The sequence below is a fragment of the Somniosus microcephalus genome, unplaced genomic scaffold, assembly GCF_052327205.1.
Source record: "Somniosus microcephalus isolate GS21.2 unplaced genomic scaffold, FLI_Smic_1.0 unresolved_chr1, whole genome shotgun sequence".
NCBI lineage: Eukaryota > Metazoa > Chordata > Chondrichthyes > Squaliformes > Somniosidae > Somniosus > Somniosus microcephalus.
In genome coordinates, this window is record NW_028225179.1 from 172200871 (window position 1) to 172223027 (window position 22157).

Here is a 22157-nt window from a genome sequence, read left to right on the forward strand (position 1 = left end):
CCTGACAACCGCCGACCCCGCCAGCCCCGACAACCGCTGACCCCCCCGCAGACCCCGCCGACCCACCTTCCGAAATCCGAAATTCTCCTTTATCCGAAACTCGGCTGGTCCTGAGGTTTTCGGATAAAGGATAGTCTACCTGTATATAGTTACGTGAAAAACAGAAATTATTAACAGCTCCCAATTTCAGAATTGTCAGATTCAAAATCAACTTCTTCCAAGTACAATCTAACATTTCAAAAATTGTAATGGATGTAGGTGAGATATTAGGACTGTTGTCTAACACAATCCAAACACAGTGACACACAGACAGATGGGCAGGTGTAGCTTCACAGCGAATCCTTTCAAGCCTCACTAAAAAAAGTGGCAGACTGGCAATCCATTGTCCACTAATGGAGTTGTGATCTTTGTAAATTAAGAAATGGAAATGTGTCAAAGAGTTGATTAACAGAGTGGGGCATCATCTTCCTTTGATTTCTATTTCTGACACCAGGCAACAGAAAAAGGTCATTACAACACGACATAAACAGACTCTTCAGGTGTGAGACATCAGACTTCAGAACAACACGTCTGCCAGCTCTGGCCACAAACCTCAGTACAGTCAACCTTTCAGCAGCTGCAGCCCTGATTAAATAACTAGTAGTTTAACATGTCTAGTAGAACTTTTGTATCAAAATAGAAGAAATGTATTTGTGACACACACACAATTAATAATTAAATCACAATGTGATTGTGAGGATCAATTATCGCATCTTGATACCTTCTGTGTCCACTAGTCGAGGAAGGTATCAAGTGAACCGATGGACACCGCCTGCTCCCTCTCCGGGGCCACCCGGGCAGGGACAAGACCACGGGAGAGAGGCAGGCAGCCAGAGTGAACCCCCATGGGGCCCGCCCATCCAGGGCCTACAAATTGCTGTTTTCACCAGGCCCAAGAGCAGGTCCAGGAGAAGATCCTCGGACTTACCCACCCCCACTCCGCACCGGGCGGCCAAAGATTAGGAGCGTGGGGCTAAAGTGTAACCAAGAGTTGAGGAGCAGCCCCTTCAGGTAACTATACAGGGGCTGTAACCTCTCACACTGAATATATACACGGCCCGTGGACTCCTCTAGGTCGCAAACATCACATCTGACCTTGGAGTCCGGAAAGGAGCTTAAACTGTTGCACACGACAGCTCCCTGCAACAGTCTCCACCCCAGATCCCCAATGTTGCTGGGAAGGACTCCCGCATAGAGAGCCCTCCATTGGGGACCCGTGCCTCCATCAGACAGCAAGATGACCCGCCAGTCTGATTGAGATTCAGCAATAAACAAAATGAATCAATAAATGACACAGAAACCCGAGTCCCCGGGTCCTCAGCCCTGGTGTGAAGTACGCTGGCCACCAATTTTCCGTTACTAACTGGCACCTCAGGCCCCGCCCAGTCTGGTTTAATTACTGAATGTTTTCTAACTCGGGTTCAGGCCTGTCATTCTGAGGGAAACAAGGCCTCATTTATTGGTGTGTCCCACCCGAACTTTAATAAACTGGCAGCAAGGTTTTTTTTAAAGGTGGAAAGTGGTGAAAAACGCAACTAGCGATGCCTCAAAACTCACGGACAGAGAAATCCACTTCATCAGCGCCCCTGCCACAGGACTCAATATCCACCCCCTCCACCACTGGTGCACTGTGTCTGCAGTATGTACGGTCTACAAGATGACCATGGTCAGGCCGTGTGGAGTCAAGGGCCAGGCAACAGAATGAATGGAAAGATCGCAACAAACTACCCTTAACTCCAACCCTCTGATTTCTGTTTTGTAGCTAGCTTTCCATCCATTCTGCTGCCTGGCCCTTCACTCCACACGGCCTGACCTTGGTCATCTTGTTCGATCTTACATACTGTTATGGATAGCAAGCTGGTCACAAAACAGAAAACAGAGAGTAGGGGTTAAGAGTAGCTACACAGACTGGCAAAAGATGGGAAGTGGTGTTCCACAGGGATCGGCGCTGGGATCACTATTGTTCACCATTTACATAAACGATTTGGACATGTGAATCAGAAGAACAATTTCAAAGTTTGTCGATAACACCAAATTGGGAGGTAGAGTTAATACTGAGGAAGACAAAATGCAAGAAGACATTAATAAATTTCACAATGGTCATGTAATTGGCAAATGAATTTCACTGTAGATCAGTGTGAGGTGGTGTGTTAATGAATTTCACTATAGATCAGTGTGAGGTGGTGTGTTAATGAATTTCACTATAGATCAGTGTGAGGTGGTGTGTTAATGAATTTCACTGTAGATCAGTGTGAGGTGGTGTGTTAATGAATTTCACTATAGATCAGTGTGAGGCGCTGTGATAATGAATTTCACCATTGATCAGTGTGAGGGGGTGTGTTAATGAATTTCACTATAGATCAGTGTGAGGTGGTGTGTTAATGAATTTCACTGTAGATCAGTGTGAGGGGGTGTGTTAATGAATTTCACTATAGATGAGTGTGAGGTGGTGTGTTAATGAATTTCACTATAGATCAGTGTGAGGGGGTATGTTAATGAATTTCACTGTAGATCAGTGTGAGGTGGTGTGTTAATGAATTTCACTATAGATCAGTGTGAGGTGGTGTGTTAATGAATTTCACTATTGACCAGTGTGAGGTGGTGTGTTAATGAATTTCACTATAGATCAGTGTGAGGTGGTGTGTTTTGGTGGGAAGAATAAGGTGGCCACTCACTACTTGGACAAGGGGGTGAAATTGGGTTGCTTTGTGCCTCCTGCGATATTCAGCAGGAGGTTAGCGGCAGAGGTAGTCGGTAGCTCCCCGCGGCACTGCACCGCCGGCAAAGACGTCATCGCCACGCGCAGCACCCCGGCTGCAACCTTGGGTTGCAACCCCTGAACTATCACTGGACGATATGTCCGACAGGGTCAGGGGTCGTTTCTGCAGCCGTGGTGACGCCACTTAAAGGGCAGGTGTTGGGCGGCAACTTTTTATTTTGGCCGACAGCCAGCACCTGCCCCCTTCCCCTTTCTTCTTCGGGGTGTCGGCCACGATCGCGCAGCCCGGCGCTCCTCTTGATCTGACACCCCACTCCCGGTGGTCCAGCAGGGCCCCGGTGCGTGCAGTGCTAGGCCCCTCCCCTTTAATCAGGGAGGGAGGTCTGTTATGACACGGTGCTATGTGCCGACGGGCATGGCGCTGTTACACGAAGCACCGTGAAATTCACTGGTCGTGCCTCAGGAGGGAGGGGAGCGCTTCCAGTAGCACCCTGCCTCCTGCCTGGGGTGCTACCACTGAATTTAATGCGCAGGGGCGCTAACTTTTTCGGGGCGCTAAAATTAGCCCCGGCGCCACCGAATTTCTCCCTAAGAGTCTAAATGGGCTGGAGGAGCAGAGGGATCCAGGGATACAGATACACAAATCACTAAAAGTAGCAACACAGGTTAATAAGGCCATTAAAAAAAAAGCACTGGGGTACATTCCTAAAGGAGCCTTCTGTTCTGTGCCTAGGAGCTCTGAAGCATGGCAGAGAGCGGCTGGGACACGTTTCTTACACGCCTCGAGATTAACCCGCACGGCAACTTTGCTGTCAGTGAAGAGAGACAAGAAAGACCAAAGTGCCATTTGCCCCTCTCAGTGTGGCCCTGAAGGACTGTGTCCAGGCTGGAGTTCTGTTCCCGCCATACGATCCTCCCCCAGATTGTCCTTTGAGCTCCAGCCAGGTGATGCTAAACACTCAGGTGGGAAAGAAGAAAATCTACAATAATGTGTTTAAAACAAAGCTCGTTTATTTGACATCTATCCAGAATATTAAACTCCAGCCCAGTTATAGGGGTTATTAACATCAGCAGAAACAAACCCCAACTGTCAGAATGAACATGGTTCCGTCCTGAATGTGATTAACAGCAACAGCAGAATCCAACCCCTGCAGTCACTTGTGAACTCGCTGGTGTGTCAGCAGGTTGGATGACTGAGTGAATCCCTTCCCACACACGGAGCAGGAGAACGGCCTCTCCCCAGTGTGAACTCGCTGGTGTGTCAGCAGTTTGGATGCGAGTGAATCCCTTCCCTCACACAGAGCAGGTGAACGGCCTCTCCCCAGTGTGAACTCGCTGGTGATTCAGCAGGTTGGATGACTCAGTGAATCCCTTCCCACAAACGGAGCAGGTGAACAGCCTCTCCCCAGTGTGAGTGCGCTGGTGTACAGTGAGCTCAGATGATCGCCTGAACCCAGTCCCGCAGTGAGAGCACCTGAATGGTCTCTCATCAGAGTGAACTCGCTGGTGTGTCAGTACGTGGGATGACTGAGTGAATCCCTTCCCACACTCAGAGTAGGTGAACGGTCTCTCCCCAGTGTGAACTCGCTGGTGTTTCAGTAGGTTGGATGAATTAGTGAATCCCTTCCCACACTCAGAGCAGGTGAACCACTTCTCCCCAGTGTGAACATGCTGATGATTCAGCAGGTTGGATGAATTCGTGAAACCCTTCCCACACTCAGAGCATGTGAACGGCCTCTCCCCAGTGTGAACTCGCTGGTGATTCAGCAGGGTGGATGACTGAGTGAATCCCTTCCCACACTCAGAGCAGGTGAACGGTCTCTCCCCAGTGTGAACTCATTGGTGATTCACCAGGCTGGATGACTTAGTGAATCCCTTCCCACACTCAGAGCAAGTGAACGGCCTCTCCCCAGTGTGAACTTGCTGGTGTGTCAGTACGTGGGATGAATGAGTGAATCCCTTCCCACACTCAGAGCAGGTGAACGGCCTCGCCCCAGTGTGAACTCACTGGTGATTCAGCAGGTTGGATGACTTAGTGAATCCCTTCCCACACTCAGAGCAAGTGAACGGCCTCTCCCCAGAGTGACCTCGCTGGTGTGTCAGTAGGTGAGATGACTGAGTGAATCCCTTCCCACACTCAGAGCAGGTGATTGGACAGATGCATGGCAGATGCAATATAACGTGGATAAATGTGAGGTTATCCACATTGGTAGCAAAAACGGGAAGGCAGATTGTTATCGGAATGGCAATAGCTTGGGAGAAGGGGAAGTGCAATGAGACCTCGGTGTCCTTGTGCACGAGTCGCTGAAGGTAAGCATGCAGGTGCAGCAGGCGGTTAATAAGGCAAATGGTATGTTGGCCTTCGTAGCGAGAGGGTTTGAGTAAAGGAGCAAGGGTGTCTTGCTGCAGTTGTACAGGGCCTTGATGTGATAACATCTTAAGTATTGTGTGCAGTTTTGGTCGCCTTATCTGCGGAAGGATGTTCTTGCCATAGAAGGAGTACAGCGACGATTCACCAGGCTGATACCTGGGATGGCAGGAACGACGTATGAGGAGAGATTGGGTCAATTGGACTTGTACTCGTTGGAGTTTAGAAGAATGAGAGGGATCTCATTGAAACTTTTAAAATTCTGATAGGACTGGACAGACTAGATGCAGGAAGGATGTTCCCGATGGTCGGGGAGTCCAGAACCAGGTGTCACAGTCTAAGGATAAGGGGTAGGCCATTTAGGACAGAAATGAGGAGGAATTTCTTCACCCAGAGAGTGGTGAACCTGGAATATATTCAAGAAGGAGTTTGATATATTTATGAAGGCTAAAGGGATCAAGGGATATAGGGAGAAAGCAGGGACTGGGTAATGAACATGGATGATCAGACATGATCGCATTGAATGGATGAGCAGGCTAGAGGGGCCGAATGGCCTACTCCTACACCTATCTTCTATGTTCCTAAGAGAGAATCATGTGAGATTCAGGAGAAAGTGAAGGGAGAGTGAAGCGAGAGTGAAGGGAGTTCCAGAGAGTGTCAAGGGAGAGTGAAGCGAGTGTCTAGAGAGAACCAAGGGAGAGTCAAGGGAGAGGCAAGGGCGAGTCAAGGCACATTCAAGGAAGGGTCAAGGCAGAGTCGAGAGAGTGTCAAGGGAGAGTCAATGCAGAGGCAAGAGTGAGTCAAGAGAGAGACAAGAGAGAGTCAAGATAGAATCAAGGGAGCGTTAAGGGAGAGTCAATGGCGATTCAAGAGAGAGTCAAGGGAGAATCAAGGGAGAGAAAGGAGAGTGTCAAGAGAGAGTCAAGAGCAAGTCAAGAAAGAGTCAAGAGAGAGTCAAGAGAGAATCAAGAGTGTTAAGGGAGAATCAAGCGAGAGTAAAGAGAGAGGCAAGAGAGAATCAAGGGGGAGTCAAGAGAGAGTCAAGAGAGAGTCAAGAGAGAGTCAAGAGAGTGTCAAGAGAGAGTCAAGTGAGAATCAAGGGAGTGTTAAGGGAGAGTCAAGGGCGAGTCAAGAGAGAGTCAAGGGAGAGTCAAGGGAGAGTCAGGAGAGTGTCAAGAGAGAGTCAAGAGAGAGTCAAGAGCAAGTCAAGAGAGAGTCAAGAGAGAGTCAAGAGAGAATCAAGAGAGAATCAAGAGAGAATCAAGAGAGTGTTAAGGGAGAATCAAGCGAGAGTAAAGAGAGAGACAAGAGAGAATCAAGGGGGAGTCAACGGAGAGTCAAGAGTGTGGCCAGGGAGAGTCAAGGGAGAATCAAGGGTGAGTCAAGGGAGAGTCAAGGGAGACTCAAGAGAGTTTCAAGGGAGAGTGGAGAGAGAATCAAGGGAGAGTCAAGAGAGAGTCAAGAGAGATTCGAAAGAGATTCAAGAGAGCTTCGAGAGAGTCAAGAGAGAGTCAAGAAAGTGTCAAATGAGAGTGAAGAGTGAGTCAAGAGAGATTCAAGAGAGAGTGAAGAGAGACTGAAGAGAGAGTGAAGAGAGATTCTAGTGAGTGTCAAGAGAGACTCAAGAGAGGGTCAAGGGAGTGTCAAGGGAGTTTCAAGGGAGAGGCAAGAGAGAGACAAGAGATTTTCAAGGAAGCTTCAAGGATGAGTCAAGGGACAGTCAATAGAGTGTCAAGCAAAGGTCAAGGGAGCGTCAAGGGAGAGTCAAGCGAGTGTCAAGAGAGAGTCAAGAGAGAGTCAAGGGAGAGTGAAGAGAGAGTGAAGAGAGAGTCAATAGAGAGTCAAGGGAGAGTCAAGGGAGAGTCAAGGGAGAGTCAATAGAGAGTCAAGGGAGAGTGAAGCGAGAGTGAAGAGAGAGTAAAGGAAGTTTGAAGAGAGAGTGAAGAAAGAGTGATGAATGAATTAATAGAGATTCAAGGGAGAGTCAATTGAGAGTGAAGAGAGTGTCATGAGAGCATCATGTGAGATTTAAGAGAGAGTCAAGGGAGGGTGAAGGGACAGTGAAGGGAGAGTGAAGAGAGTGTCAAGGGAGAGTCAAGTGAGAGTCAAGGGAGAGTCAAGGGAGAGTCAAGGGAGAGTCACGGGAGAGTCAAGGGAGAGTCACGGGAGAGTCAAGGGAGAGTCAAGGGAGAGTCACGGGAGAGTCAAGGGAGAGTCAAGTGAGAGTCAAGGGAGAGTCACGGGAGAGTCAAGGGAGAGTCACGGGAGAGTCACGGGAGAGTCAAGGGAGAGTCATGGGAGAGTCAAGGGAGAGTCAAGGGAGAGTCAAGGGAGAGTCAAGTGAGAGTCAAGTGAGAGTCAAGGGAGAGTCAAGGGAATGTCAAGAGAGTGTCAAGAGAGTGTCAAGAGAGTGTCAAGAGAGTGTCAAGGGGGAATCAAGGGTGAGTCAAGGGAGAGTCAAGGGAGAGGCAAGGGAGAGGCAAGCGAGAGTCAAGGACGGGCCAAGGGAGGATCAAGGAAGGGTCAAGGGAGAGTCAAGAGAGTGTCGCGAGAGAGTCAATGGTGAGTCAAGGGAGAGTCAAGAGAATTGCAAGAGAGAGTCAAGAGAGTGTCAAGAGGGAGTCAAGTGAGTTTCAAGAGAGAGTCAAGAGAGAGTCAAGAGAGGGTCAAGAGAGAGTCAAGAGAGTGTCAAGAGAGAGTCAAGGGAGAGTCAGGAGAGGGTCAAGTGATAGACAATAGAGTGTCAAGAGATTGTCAAGAGAGAGTCAACAGAGAGTCAGGAGAGATTCAGGAGAGTGTCAAGAGAGAGTCAAGGGGGAATCAAGGGTGAGTCAAGGGAGAGTCAAGGGAGAGGCAAGCGAGAGTCAAGGACGGGCCAAGGGAGGATCAAGGAAGGGTCAAGGGAGAGTCAAGAGAGTGTCGCGAGAGAGTCAATGGTGAGTCAAGGGAGAGTCAAGAGAATTGCAAGAGAGAGTCAAGAGAGTGTCAAGAGGGAGTCAAGTGAGTTTCAAGAGAGAGTCAAGTGAGAATCAAGGGAGTGTTAAGGGAGAGTCAAGGGCGAGTCAAGAGAGAGTCAAGGGAGAGTCAAGGGAGAGTCAGGAGAGGGTCAAGTGATAGACAATAGAGTGTCAAGAGATTGTCAAGAGAGAGTCAACAGAGAGTCAGGAGAGATTCAGGAGAGTGTCAAGAGAGAGTCAAGGGAGAGTCAAGGGAGAGTTAAGGGAGAGTCACGGGAGAGTCAAGGGAGAGTCAAGGGAGAGTCAAGGGAGAGTCAAGGGAGAGTCAAGGGAGAGTCACGGGAGTGTCAAGGGAGAGTCAAGGGATTGTCAAGGGAGAGTCAAGGGAGAGTCACGGGAGAGTCAAGGGAGAGTCAGGAGAGGGTCAAGTGATAGACAATAGAGTGTCAAGAGATTGTCAAGAGAGAGTCAACAGAGAGTCAGGAGAGATTCAGGAGAGTGTCAAGAGAGAGTCAAGGGAGAGTCAAGGGAGAGTCAAGGGAGAGTCAAGGGAGAGTCAAGGGAGAGTCACGGGAGTGTCAAGGGAGAGTCAAGGGAGAGTCAAGGGAGAGTCAAGGGAGAGTCACGGGAGTGTCAAGGGAGAGTCAAGGGATTGTCAAGGGAGAGTCAAGGGAGAGTCACGGGAGAGTCAAGGGAGAGTCAGGAGAGGGTCAAGTGATAGACAATAGAGTGTCAAGAGATTGTCAAGAGAGAGTCAACAGAGAGTCAGGAGAGATTCAGGAGAGTGTCAAGAGAGAGTCAAGGGAGAGTCAAGGGAGAGTCACGGGAGTGTCAAGGGAGAGTCAAGGGGGAGTCAAGGGAGAGTCACGGGAGAGTCACGGGAGTGTCAAGGGAGAGTCAAGGGATTGTCAAGGGAGAGTCAAGGGAGAGTCACGGGAGAGTCAAGGGAGAGTCAAGGGAGAGTCAAGGGAGAGTCAGGAGAGGGTCAAGTGATAGACAATAGAGTGTCAAGAGATTGTCAAGAGAGAGTCAACAGAGAGTCAGGAGAGATTCAGGAGAGATTCAGGAGAGTGTCAAGAGAGAGTCAAGGGAGAGTCAAGGGAGAGTCAAGGGAGAGTCACGGGAGAGTCACGGGAGAGTCACGGGAGAGTCACGGGAGTGTCAAGGGAGTGTCAAGGGAGAGTCAAGGGAGAGTCAAGGGAGAGTCACGGGAGTGTCAAGGGAGAGTCAAGGGATTGTCAAGGGAGAGTCAAGGGAGAGTCACGGGAGAGTCAAGGGAGAGTCAAGGGAGAGTCAAGGGAGAGTCACGGGAGTGTCAAGGGAGAGTCAAGGGATTGTCAAGGGAGAGTCAAGGGAGAGTCACGGGAGAGTCAAGGGAGAGTCAAGGGAGGGTCAAGGGAGAAACGAGGCAGAGTCAACAGAGAGTCAAGAGAATGTCAACACATTGTCAAGAGAGATTCAAAAGAGTGCCAAGAGAGAGTCAAGGGATAATTAAGGGAGATTCAAGCTAGATAAAAGGGCGAGTCAAGAGAGAGTCAGAGAGAGTCAAGAGAGTCAGGAAAGAGTCAAGAGAGAGTCAAGAGAGCGTCAACACTTTGTCAAGAGAGAATCAAGAGAATGTCAACTGAGACTCAAGAGAGAGTCAAGGGAGTGTCAAGGGAGAATCAAGGGAGAGTCAAGGGAGTGTCAAGAGTGAGTCAAGTCAGAGTCAAGACAGAGACAAGGGAGTGACAAGAGACAGTCAAGGGCATGTCCAGAGAGAGCCAAGAGTGTGTCAAGAGGGAGTCAAGAAAGTGTCAAGAGAGAGTCAAGAAAGAGTCAAGAAAGAGTCAAGAGAGAGTCAAAAGAGAGAGTCAATAGACAGTCAAGAGAGTGTCAAGAGAGTGGCAGGAGGAGTCCGAGCGGCAGCGACCTATAAAAGGAAAGCCTGAAGCGTGGGTAGGCCTCAGAGCGGCGACAGGAGCAGTCCGAGCGACAGTGACCTATAAAAGGTGAGCCCGAGCGTGGGTAGGTCTCAGAGCGGTGGGAGCAGTCCGAGCGACAGTGACCTATAAAAGGTAAGCCCGAGGCGTGGGGAGGTCTCAGAGCGGTGGGAGCAGTCCGAGCGACAGTGACCTATAAAAGGTAAGCCCGAGCGTGGGTAGGTCTCAGAGCGGTGGGAGCAGTCCGAGCGACAGTGACCTATAAAAGGTGAGCCCGAGCGTGGGTAGGTCTCAGAGCGGTGGGAGCAGTCCGAGCGACAGTGACCGATAAAAGGTGAGCCCGAGCGTGGGTAGGTCTCAGAGCGGTGGGAGCAGTCCGAGCGACAGTGACCTATAAAAGGTGAGCCCGAGGCGTGGGTAGGTCTCAGAGCGGTGGGAGCAGTCCGAGCGACAGTGACCTATAAAAGGTGAGCCCGAGCGTGGGTAGGTCTCAGAGCGGTGGGAGCAGTCCGAGCGACAGTGACCTATAAAAGGTAAGCCCGAGCGTGGGTAGGTCTCAGAGCGGTGGGAGCAGTCCGAGCGACAGTGACCTATAAAAGGTAAGCCCGAGCGTGGGTAGGTCTCAGAGCGGCGGGAGCAGTCCGAGCGACAGTGACCTATAAAAGTGAGCCCGAGGCGTGGGTAGGTCTCAGAGCGGCGGGAGCAGTCCGAGCGACAGTGACCTATAAAAGGTGAGCCCGAGGCGTGGGTAGGTCTCAGAGCGGCGGGAGCAGTCCGAGCGACAGTGACCTATAAAAGGTGAGCCCGAGCGTGGGTAGGTCTCAGAGCGGTGGGAGCAGTCCGAGCGACAGTGACCTATAAAAGGTAAGCCCGAGCGTGGGTAGGTCTCAGAGCGGTGGGAGCAGTCCGAGCGACAGTGATCTATAAAAGGTGAGCCCGAGCGTGGGTAGGTCTCAGAGCGGTGGGAGCAGTCCGAGCGACAGTGACCTATAAAAGGTGAGCCCGAGCGTGGGTAGGTCTCAGAGCGGCGGGAGCAGTCCGAGCGACAGTGACCTATAAAAGGTGAGCCCGAACGTGGGTAGGTCTCAGAGCGGTGGGAGCAGTCCGAGCGACAGTGACCTATAAAAGGTGAGCCCGAGCGTGGGTAGGTCTCAGAGCGGTGGGAGCAGTCCGAGCGACAGTGACCTGTAAAAGGTGAGCCCGAGCGTGGGTAGGTCTCAGAGCGGCGGGAGCAGTCCGAGCGACAGTGACCTATAAAAGGTGAGCCCGAGCGTGGGTAGGTCTCAGAGCGGTGGGAGCAGTCCGAGCGACAGTGACCTACAAAAGGTGAGCCCGAGCGTGGGTAGGTCTCAGAGCGGTGGGAGCAGTCCGAGCGACAGTGACCTATAAAAGGTGAGCCCGAGCGTGGGTATGTCTCAGAGCGGTGGGAGCAGTCACAGCGGCAGCGACCTATAAAAGGTAAGCCCAAGGTGCGGGTAGGTCTCACCAATCTCCAATCTCAGAGGGAGAGACGTAAAATGTAATTGAGTTGTTACGTCACCACAAAGCAGGTAAGTAATTGGTTGGGAGTATTTCTCTCTTTTTAAACAACTTTAACTCTGTGGTTTATAGTTTTTAAGGTCTCTTTGGTGTAGCGGGACAGTTTGTAAACCTGGGCGCTTAAATATATCATTTAAAAATAATAATAATAAATTTAATTAATTACATAGAATGGGAGTGCAGGTGATGTGTTGCTGCTGCAATATGTGGGAGCTGGTGGACACCATTGATTTTCACAGTGATCACATTTGCAGTAAGTGTTGGCTGCTCGAGGAACTCCGGCTCCGTGTTGATGAGCTGGAGTCCGAGCTTCAAACACTGCGACACATCAGGGAGGGGGAGAGTTACCTGGACTCTGTGTATCAGGAGGTAGTCACACCAATTAGATTAATTAATTCAGATGTAGTCCGTGGCCAGGGACAGGATGGTGTGACTTGAAGTGAGGCAGGTACGGGGATCCAGGAGGTAGTGTTGGAGGAGCCACAGCCCTTGCTCTTGTCCAACAAGTTTGAGGCTCATACTCCCTGTGAGGATGGGAGCGGGGACCAAGGGGAGGATGAGCAACCTGGCCACAGCACCGTGGCGCGGGGGGGGGGCATTCAAGTGGGCGGAGTTAAAAGAAATGTTTTAGTGGTAGGGGATAGTATCGTTAGGGGGATAGGTAGGGTTCTTTGCAGCCGAGAGCGAGAGTCCCGAAGGCTGTGTTGCCTGGTGGGTGCCAGGGTTAAGGAGATCTCATCTGGGCTGAAGAGAAACTTGGAGTGTGAGGGGGAGCATCCAGTTGTCGTGGTCCATGTTGGTACCAACGACATAGATAAGACAAGGAAAGAGGTTCTGCTGAGGGAGTTTGAGCAGCTAGGGGCCAAATTAAAAAGCAGAACCACAAGGGTAATAATCTCTGGATTACTACCTGAGCCACGTGCAAATTTGGCTAGGGTAAATAAAATTAGAGAGTTAAATGAGTGGCTCAAAGTCTGGTGTGGGAGAAATGGGTTTTGCTTCCTGCGACACTGGCATCAGTACTGGGACAGGAGAGAGCTGTTCCGTTGGGATGGACTTCACTTGGCCAGTGCTGGGACTAGAATCCTGGCGAATCGAATAACTAGGGCTGTAGAGAGGGCTTTAAACTAATTAGTGGGGGGGAGGTTTTAAGAGAGCGAAAAATAAAAATGACAGCGGAGAAGGCAATAGAGCAAGGTAGCAGTGGGGGAATTAAAAACCAGAGCGTGTCAGGAAGGGACAGAATGTATATAATGATAAAGGTAACGTAGTAAAAGGGGTAAAAGCAGGAATAAATTGTCAGAAAACATATTTGAAAGTTCTTTATCTGAATGCACGCAGCATTTGTAACAAAATTGACGAGTTGACGGTGCAAATAACTACACATGGGTATGATCTGGTGGCCATTACGGAAACATGGCTGCAAGATAATCATGACTGGGAACTAAACATACAAGGGTATTTGACAATTAGGAAGGACAGACAGGAAGGAGAGGGAGGTGGGGTTGCTTTGTTAATCAAGGATGGAATCACTGCAATAGTCAGAAATGATATTGGGTCAAAGGATCAGGATAGTGAAACAGTTTGGGTGGAGATAAGGAATAACAAGGGGGGAAAGTCACTAGTGGGCGTAGTCTTTAGGCCTCCTAACAGTTGCAACTCTGTTGGTCGGAGTATAAATCAGGAAATAGTTGGGGCTTGTAAGAAGGGAACAGCTATAATCATGGGGGATTTTAAATTTCATATTGACTGGACTAATCAAATTGGGCATAGCAGCCTTGAGGAAGAGTTCATAGAGTGTATTAGGGACGGGTTCCTTGAGCAGTATGTAACTGAACCAACCAGGGGGCAGGCAATCTTAGATCTGGTCCTGTGTAATGAGACAGGATTAATAAAAAATGTCCTTGTAAAGGATCCCCTTGGAATGAGTGACCATAATATGGTTGAATTCCAAACTCAGTTTGAGGGTGAGAGAGTTGCATCTCAAACCAGCGTACTGAGCTTAAATAAAGGAGACTATGAAGGTATGAGAGTAGAATTGACTTAAGAGGTCTGGGAAAAAAGGTTAAAGTGTAAGACGGTACAAGAGCAGTGGTCTACATTCAAGGAGATATTTCACATCTTTCAAGATAAGTATATTCCACTGTAGAAAAAGGGGAGTAAAAGAAAAGACAGCCACCCATGGCTTAGTAAAGTAATAAAGGATAGTATCCGACTGAAAACAAGGGCATATAAAGTAGCCAAATCTAGTGGGAGGATAGAAGATTGGGAAGAATTTAAAAGCCAGCAAACAATAACCATAAGATTAATTAAGAAAGGGAAGATAGCTTATGAAAGTAAACTAGCAAAAAATATCAAAAAAGACAGCAAGAGTTTCTACAGATATATAAAGAGAAAAAGGGTGGCTAAAGTGAACGTTGGTCCCTTAGAGGATGGGACCGGGAAACTAGTGGTGGGGAACATGGAGATGGCAAAGACCCTGAACAAATATTTTGTATCAGTCTTTAGAGTAGAGGACACTAACAATATCCCAACACTGGACAAACAGGGGGCAATGGGGAGGGAGGAGCTAAACACGATTCAAATCACTAAGGAAATGGTTCTCGGTAAAATAATGGGACTTATGGTGGATAAATCCCCCGGACCTGATGGCTTACATCCGAGGGTCTTGAGAGAAGTGAAGGTAGGGATTGTGGATGCATTGGTGATTATTTTCCAAAACTCCCTGGACACAGGAAAGGTCCCGGCAGATTGGAAAACTGCTAATGTAAAACCCTTATTTAAGAAGGGAAGTAGCCAAAAAGATGGAAACTGTAGACCAGTTAGCCTAACATCTGTGGTTGGCAAAACGTTGGAGTCCATTATTAAGGAAACAGTAACAGAGCATTTGGATAAACATAATTTAATAGGACAGAGTCAGCATGGTTTTATGAAGGGGAAGTCATGTTTGACAAATTTGCTCGAATTCTTTGAGGACGTAACTTACAGGGTGGATAAAGGGGAACCAGTGGATGTAGTGTATTTGGACTTCCAAAAGGCATTTGTCAAGGTTCCACACGAAAGATTACTGATCAAGATAAAAATTCACGGGATTGGGGGTAATATAATGTCTTGGGTGGAAGATTGGCTATCTAACAGAAAACAAAGAGTTGGGATAAATGGTTCGTTCTCGGGCTGGCAATCAGTAACTAGTGGTGTTGCGCAGGGTTCAGTGCTGGGACCCCAACACTTTACAATCTATATTAACGTTTTGGTGGAAGGGACCAAGTGCAACGTATCCAAGTTTGCCGACGATACAAAGATGGGAGGGAAAGCAGTGAGTTAGGAGGACATAAAAAAGCTGCAGAAGGACATAGACAGGCTAAGTGAGTGGGCAGAGATTTGGCAGATGCAATATAATGTTGAAAAGTGTGAGGTTATGCATTTTGGCAGAAAAAATGAAAGAGCAAATTATTATCTAAATGGAGAGAAACTGCAAAGTGCTACAGTACAATGGGATCTGGTGGTCCTGGTGCATGAAACACAAAGAGTTAGTATGCAGGTACAGCAGGTGATCAGGAAGGCCAATGGTATCTTGGATTTTATTGCAAGGGGGATGGAGTATAAACACAGTGAAAACTTGCTGCAGTTATAAAATTTATTGGTAAGGCCACACCTGGAATATTGCGTGCAGTTTTGGTTGCCATATTTTGGAAAAGATATACTTGCTCTCGAGGCGGTTCAGAGAAGGTTCACTCGGTTGATTCCGGAGATGAGGGTGTTGACGTATGAGGAAACATGGAGTAGTTTGGGCCTCTACTCATTGGAGTTCAGAAGAATGAGAAGTGATCTTATCGAAACATATAAGATTGTGAGGGGGCTTGATCGGGTGGATGTGGTGAGGATGTTTTTACTGATGGGTGAAACTAGAACTAGAGGGCATAACCTTATAATAAGGGGCTGCCCTTTCAAAACTGAGATGAGGAGACACTTCTTCACTCAGAGGGTAGTCAATCTATGGAATTTACTACCCCAGAGAGCTGTGGAAGCTGCAACGATAAATAAATTTAAATCGGAGTTAGACAGTTTCCTAGCAGGTAAGGGAATTAGGGGCTCCGGGGAGAGGGCAGGGAAGTGAACGTGAGTCTAGATTCGGATCAGCCATGATCCTATTGAATGGCGGAGCAGGCCCGAGGGGCCGTATGGCCTACTTCTGCTCCTAATTCTTATGTTCTTACGTTCTAAGAGCGAGTCAAGGGAGTGTCAAGAGAGACTCAAGAGAGATTCAAGGGAGAGTCAACGGAGAGTCAAGAGTGAGTCAAGAGAATCATACAGAGTCAAGAGAGAATCAAGGGAGACTCAGGAGAGAGTCAAGAGAGTGTCAAGGAAGAATCAAGGGAGAGTCAAGTGAGAGTCAATGGAGAGTCAACAGAGTGTCAAGAGAGAATCAAGGGAGACTCAGGAGAGAGTCAAGAGAGTGTCAAGGAAGAATCAAGGGAGAGTCAAGTGAGAGTCAAGTGAGAGTCAATGGAGAGTCAATGGAGAGTCAACAGAGTGTCAAGGGAGAATCAAGGGAGAGTCAAGGGAGAGTCAAGGGAAAGTCAAGAGAGTTTCAAGAGAGTGCCAAGAGGGAGTCAAGAGAGTTTCAAGAGAGATTCAAGAGAGAATCAACAGAGATTCAAGGCAGAGTCAAGAGAGGACCAAGAGAATCAAGAGAGAGTCAATAGAGTTTTATGAGAGTGTCAAGAGAGAGTCAAGAGAGATTCAGGAGAGAAACAAGAGAGAGTCAAGAGAGAGTGAAGTGAGAGGTAAGAGAGAGTCAAGAGAGAGTCAATGGAGAGTCCAGGGAGAGTCAAAAGAGAGTCAAGAGAGTTTAAAGAGAGAGTCAAGAGAGAGTCAATGGAGAGTCCAGGGAGAGTCAAGAGAGTTTAACGAGAGAGTCAAGAGAGAGTCAATGGAGAGTCCAGGGAGAGTCAAGAGTGTTTCAAGAGAGAGTCAAGGGAGAGGCAAGAGAGAGTCAAAAGAGAGTCAAGGGAGAGTCAACGGAGAGTCAATGGAGAGTCAGGAGAGTGTCAATGGAGCCTCAAGGGTGAGTCATGTGACATTCAACAGAGAGTCAAGGGACAGTGAAGGGTCAGTCAAGGGAGAGTCAAGTGAGAGCCAAGGGAGAGTCAAAAGAGTGTCAAGGGAGTGTCAAGGGAGTGTCAAGGGAGAGGCAAGGGAGAGCCAAGGGAGAGCCAAGGGAGAGTCAAAAGAGTGTCAAGGGAGAGGCAAGGGAGAGGCAAGAGAGTTTAAAGGGAGAATCAATGGAGAGTCAATGGAGAGTCAAGAGAGAGTCAAGAGAGAGTCAAGAGAGAGTCAAGAGAGAGTCAAGAGAGTGACAAGGCAGAGTCAAGGGAGAATCAAGGGAGGATCAAGGGAGACTCAAGAGAGTTTAAAGGGAGAGTCAATGGAGAGTCAATGGAGAGTCAAGGGAGAGTCAAGAGAGAGCCAAGAGAGAGTCAAGAGAGTGACAAGAGAGAGTCAAGAGAGAGTCAAGGGAGAGCCAAGAGAGTGACAAGAGAGAGTCAAGGGAGAGTCAAATGAGAGTCAAGGGAGGATCAAGTGTGAGTCAAGAGAGAGACAAGAGATAGTCTCATTACTACCAATGCTATCATTACGAAGCCCTGAAATGCCAAGAGAGGACCATAAAGAAGAATACCCTCAGTCAACTAGTCCTGGGACTCAGTGAAATAACTACTAACACTACTAACGATAACCAGCCCCAGGACAGTGACAGGGTAACACAAAGAATTTGACCCAACACAATCATCGCTAAGCAGAAGGAAAAATATCTGTCATATTGGGCAGAAACAACAAAAACCCAAAGCAAACTCAAATGCTACTTGGCCCTAAACAGACAATACAACATGGCTGATTACCTGACCATGGTAAAGGATAGCAAACTGAGAAAAACCTTGACAATGTACAGACTTAGTGATCATAGCCTGGCCATCGAAAAAGGTAGACACAGACAGACCCAGCTACCAAGAGAGGACAGGATATGCTCTCACGGCAGTCAGGGAGTGGTGGAGACAGAGATGCACTTCCTCACAGCTTGTAGAAAATGTCAGGGCATAAGGGAGAATTTCTACCCAAAATTCACAAAAATATGCCCAGAATTCAGAAATTTGAATGACGACCAAAAGTGAGAGTCAACAGAGAGGCAAGAGAGAATCAACAGAGAGTCAAGAGAGTGTCAAGAGAGAGTCAAGAGAACGTCAAGGGAGATTCAAGGGAGCTTCAAGGGAGCTTCAAGGGAGAGTCAAGAGAGAGTCAAGAGAGAGTCAAGAGTGATTCAAGGAAGAGTCACGGAAGAGTCAAGGGACAGTCAAGGGAGAGCCAAGAGAGAGCCAAGAGAGGGTCAAGGGAGATTCAAGGGAGCGTCAAGTGAGAGTCAAGAGAAAGACAAGAGAGAGTCAACAGTTTAAGAGAGAGTCAACGGAGAGTCAAGAGAGAGTCAAGAGTGATTCAAGGAAGAGTCAAGTAAGAATCAAGGGACATTCAAGGGAGAGCAAAGAGAGAGTCAAGAGAGGGTCAATGGAGAGTCAAGTGAGAGTCAAGGGAGAGTCAAGTGTGAGTCAAGACAGAGTCAAGAGAGTGGCAAGAGAGAGTAAAGGGAGAGTAAAGGGAGAGTAAAGGGAGAGTCAAGAGAGAGTCAAGAGAGAGTCAAGACAGAGTCCAGGGAGAATCAAAAGAGAGTCAAGAGAGTGTCAACAGAGAGTCATGGGAGACTCAAAGAAGAGTCAAGGGAGAGTCAAGAGTGTTTCAACAGCGAGTCAACGGAGAGTCATGGGAAAATCAAGAGAGATTCAAGAGACAGTCAAGGGAGAGTCAACAGAGTGTCAAGGGAGAGTCAACAGAGTGTCAAGAGAGTCTCAAGAGTGAGTCATGTGAGATTCAAGAGAGATTCAAGGGAGTGTCAAGGGTCAGTCGAGGGAGAGTCAAGAGGCTGTCCAGGGAGAGTCAAGTGAGTTTCAAGGGAAAATCAAGGGAGAGTCAAGGTAGAGTCAAGGGAGAATAAGGGGAGGTTCAAGGGAGAGTCAACAGTGTCAAGAGAGCGTCAACACATTGTCAAGAGAGGGTCAAGAGAGAGTCAAGAGTGAGTCAAGACAGAGTCAAGACAGAGTCCAGTGAGTAACAAGAGAGAGTCAAGAGAGTGTCAAGAGAGAGTCAAGAAAGTGTCGAGAGATTCAAGAGACAGTCAAGTGAGTGTCAAGAGAGATTCAAGAGAGATTCAAGTTTGAGTCAGGAGAATCAAGGGAGATTCAGGAGAGAGTCAAGCGAGAGTCAATGGAGAGTCCAGGGAGATTCAAGAGAGTGTCAAGAGTGTGTCAAGAGAGATTCAAGGGAGAATCAATGAAGAGTCAAGGGAGAGTAAAGAGTGTTTCAAGAGAGAGTCAAGGGAGAATCAAGTTTGAGGTAAAAGACTGTCAAGGGAGAGTCAAGGGAGATTCAACTGTGAGTCAAGGGAGAGTCAAGAGAGTGTCAAGAGAGTCTCAAGAGTGAGTTTTGTGATCTTCAAGAGAGATTCAAGGGAGAATCAAGGGTCAGTCAAGGGAGAGTCAAGAGAATGTCAAGAGAGTCTCAAGAATGAGTCCTGTGATCTTCAAGAGAGAGTCAAGGGAGAATCAAGGGTCAGTCATGTAGAGTCAAGAGAGTGTCAAGGGAGATTCAAGTGAGAGTCAAGGGAGAGGCAAGGGAGGGTCAAGGCTGTGTCAAGGGAGAATCAAGGGAGGATCAAGGGAGGATCAAGGGAGAGTCAAGAGATTTTCAAGGGAGATTGACTGTAGAGTCAATGGAGAGTCAGGAGAGAGTCAAAGGAGTGTCAAGATAGAGTCAAGAGAGATTCAAGGGAGAGTCAAGGGAGAGTCAAAGGAGGATCAAGAGTGAGTCAAGAGAGAGTCAAGAGATAGTCAGGAGAGAGTCCCGAGAGAGTCAAGGGAGTCGCGAGGGGGAATCAAGCGAGTGGCAAGGGAGGGTCAAGGGAGAGTCAAGGGAGTGTCAAGGGACATTCAAGAGAGAGTCAAATGACAGTTAACAGAGAGGCAAGACGGAGTCAGGGGAGAGTAAAGGGAGAGTGAAGAGAGAATCAAGAGAGAGTCAATGGAGATTCAAGGGAGAGTCAAGTGAGTGTCAACTGAGAGCGAAGAGAGTGTCAATGGAGATTCAAGAGAGAGTCAAGAGAGTGTCAAGGAAGAGTCAAGAGAGAGCCAAGAGAGCTTCAAGAGTCAAGGGAGAGTCAAGAGTGAGTCAAGAGAGAATCAAGGGAGAGTAAAGAGACAGTCAAGAGAATGTCAAGAGAGAGTCGTGTGAGATTAAAGAGAGAGTCAATGGAAGGTCAAGGGAGAGTCAAGGGAGAGTCAAGTGAGTGACAAGAGATAATCAAGGGAGAGTCAAGAGAATGTCAAAAGAGTGTCAAGAGAGAGTCAAGAAAGTGTCAAGAGAGATTCAAGAGACAGTCAAGTGAGTGTCAAGAGATTTAAGGGAGTGTCAAGAGAGAGTCACGAGAGATTCAAGGGAGAGTCAAGAGAGATTCAGTAGAGTTTCAAGTGTGAGTCAAGAGAATCAAGGGAGATTCAGGAGAGAGTCAAGAGAGAGTCAAGTGAGAGGCAAGTGAGAGGCAAGTGAGAGGCAAGTGAGAGGCAAGTGAGAGGCAAGAGAGAGTCAAGAGGGAGTCAATGGAGAGTCCAGGGAGAGTTAAGAGAGAGCCAAAAGTGTGTCAAGAGTGAGTCAAGGGAGAATCAATGAGAAGTCATGGGAGAGGCAAGAGTGTTTAAAGAGAGAGTCAAGGGAGAGTCAAGGGAGAGTCAAGTGAGAGGCAAGAGAGAGTCAAGGGAGATTCAACTGTGAATCGAGGGAGAGTCAAGAGAGTGTCAATAGAGTCTCAAGAGTGAGTCATGTGAGCTTCAAGAGAGCGTCAAGGGAGAATCAAGTGTCAGTCAAGGGAAAGACAAGAGAGTGTCAAGGGAGATTCAAGTGAGCGTCAAGGGAGAGTCAAGAGAGTGTCAAGTGATAATAAATGGAGAGTCAAGGGAGAGGCAAGAGAGAGTCAAGGCAGAGTCAAGGGAGAATCAAGGGAGGATCAAGGGAGAGTCAAGAGAGTTTCAAGGGAGATTAAATGGAGAGTCAAGGGAGAGTCAAGAGAGAGTCAAGAGCGAGTCAAGATAGAGTCAAGAGCGAGTCAAGAGAGAGTCAAGAGCGAGTCAAGAGAGAGTCAAGGGAGAGTCAAGGGAGAGTCAGGGGAGGATCAAGAGTGATCAAGAGAGAGTCAAGAGATAGTATGGAGAGAGTCAAGAGAGAGTCAAGGGAGAATCGCAAGGGGGAATCAAGAGAGTGGCAAGGGAGGGTCAAAGGAGAGTGAAGGGAGTGTCAATGGAGAGTCAAGTGAGAGTCAAGGGAGAGTCGAGGGACATTCAAGAGAGAGTCAAGTGACAGTCAACAGAGAGGCAAGAGAGAGTCAGGGGAGAGTCAAGGGAGAGTCTAGAGAGAGTCAAGTGACAGTCAACAGAGAGGCAAGAGAGAGTCAGGGGAGAGTCAGGGGAGAGTCAAGAGAGAGTCTAGAGAGAGTCAAGTGACAGTCAACAGAGAGGCAAGAGAGAGTCAGGGGAGAGTCAGGGGAGAGTCAAGGGAGAGTCAAGGGAGAGTCAAGGGAGAGTCAAGAGAGAGTCTAGAGAGAGTCAATGGAGAGTCAAGGGAGATTCAAGAGATGTGTCAAGAGAGAGTGAAGAGAGTGTCAATGGAGAGTCAAGAGAGTGTCAATGGAGATACAAGAGAGATTCAAGAGAGTCAAGAAAGAGTCAAGAGAGAGTCAAGAGAGAATCAAGGGAGAGTGAAGAGACAGTCAAGAGAATGTCAAGAGAGAGTCGTGTGAGATTCAAGATAGAGCCAATAGAGGGACAAGGGAGATTCAAGGGAGTGTCAAGAGAGTGTCAAGTACGATTCAAGAGAGAGCAAATGGAGAGTGTCAAGGGAGAATCAAGAGAGTGGCAAGGGAGATTCAAGAGAGAGTCAAGGGAGAGTCAAGGGAGAGTCAAGATAGATTCAAGCGTGTGTCAAGAGAGAGTCAAGAGAGTGTCAATGGAGAGTCAAGAGAGTGTCAATGGAGAGTCAAGAGAGTGTCAAGGGTGAGTCAAGAGAGTGTCAATGGAGTGTAAATAGAGAGTCAAGGGTGAGTCAAGAGAGTGTCAAGAGAGAGTCAAGGAAGAGTCAAGGGAGAGTCGGGAGAGAATAAATAATAAGAGAGTCAAGAGACGTTCAAGGGAGTGTCAAGAGCGAGTCATGTGAGATTCAAGAGAGAATCAAAGGAGAGTGAAGGGAGAGTCAAGGAAGTGCCAGGAGAGTGTCAAGAGAGTGTCAAGGGAGGTTCAAGGGAGGTTCAAGGGAGAGTCAAGAGAGTGTCAAGAGAGTGTCAAGAGAGATTCAAGAGAGTTTCAAGGTAGAGTCAAGTGAGAGTCAAGGAAGTGTCAAGAGAATGTCAATGGAGAATCAAGGTAGAGTCAAGGGAGAGGCAAGGGAGTGGCAAGGCAGAGCCAAGGGAGAATCAAGGGAGGATCAAGCGAGAGTCAAGGGAGAGTCAATGGAGAGTCAATGGA